Raw genomic sequence first — 1,265 nt, 5'->3', positions numbered from 1 at the left:
AGAAGGAGGACTGTGCAGTGGATAGAGGAGGAGGACTGAGCTGTGGATGAAGATGGAGGAGGACTGAGCTGTGGATCGAGGTGGAAGACTGTGCTGTGGATTTGGGAGGAGGACCGTGCTGTGGATGAGGTGGTCGACAGAGCTGTGGATGGGGGAGGAGGACCGTGCTGTGGATGCGGGGGGAGGACTGTACAGTGGATAGAGAAGGAGTACTGTGCTGTGGATAGAGAAGTAGGACTGAGCTGTGGATGGGGGAGGAGGACTGAACTGTGGATGGAGAAGGAGGACTGTGCTGTGGATAGAGAAGGCGGACTGTGCAGTGGATAGAGAAGGAGGACTGTGCTGTGGATAGAAAAGGAGGACTGTTCTGTGAATATAGAAGGAGGACTGTGCAGTGGATAGAGAAGGAGGAGTGAGCTGTGGATGAGGGAGGACTGAGCTGTGGATGGAGGTGGAGGGCGGAGCTGTGGATGGGGGAGGAGGACTGAGATGTGGATGGAGAAGGAGGACTATGCAGTGGATAGAGAAGGAGGACTGTGCAGTGGATAGAGAAGGAGGAGTGTGCAGTGGATAGAGAAGGAGGACTGAGCTGTGGATGGAGGTGGAGGACTGTGCTATGGATGCAGGTAGACGACTGAACTATGGATGGAGAAGGACGACTGAGCTGTGGTTGGAGGAGGAGGACTGAGCTGTGGATGGAGGAGGACTCAGCTGTGGATGTCGAGGAGGACTGTGCTGTGGATGGAGGAGGACTCTGTTGTGGATGGGGGTAGAGAACTGAGCTGTGGACGGGGGAGGAGGACAGAGCTGTGGATAGGTGTGTAGGACTGCGTTCTGGGCAAAGTCTACTGGGCTCATTCCTTGTCCCTGAGCATGGGGCAGCTGCTACCAGGGTCAGGCCCTGGGCGGGGCAACTCATGAGGGCAATCTGACCTTAACAATACCGAAATAGGCTGGTCGTGGTGGCTGAGACCGGTAATCCCAGCACTTTTGGAGACGGAGGTGGGCAGATCACCTGACTTCCATAGTTCAAGACCAGCCTGACCAACATCGAGATCCTGTCTCTACTAAAAATACAAAATTAGCTGGACATGGTGATGCATGCTTGTAATCACAGCTGCTCAGGAGGCTGAGGCAGGAGAATCGCTTGAACCTGGGAGGCCGAGGCCACAGTGAGCTGAGATTGCAGCATTGCACTCCAGCCTGGGCAACAAGAACAAAACTCCATCTCAAGAAGAAAAAAAAAAAAAAAAAAAAAAAAAAAA

The sequence above is a fragment of the Sapajus apella genome, unplaced genomic scaffold, assembly GCF_009761245.1.
Source record: "Sapajus apella isolate SASKATOON/1434 unplaced genomic scaffold, GSC_monkey_1.0 scaffold155, whole genome shotgun sequence".
Lineage (NCBI taxonomy): Eukaryota > Metazoa > Chordata > Mammalia > Primates > Cebidae > Sapajus > Sapajus apella.
The sequence above is the reverse complement of the archived record's forward strand: the minus strand, read 5'-3'. Positions refer to the sequence as shown.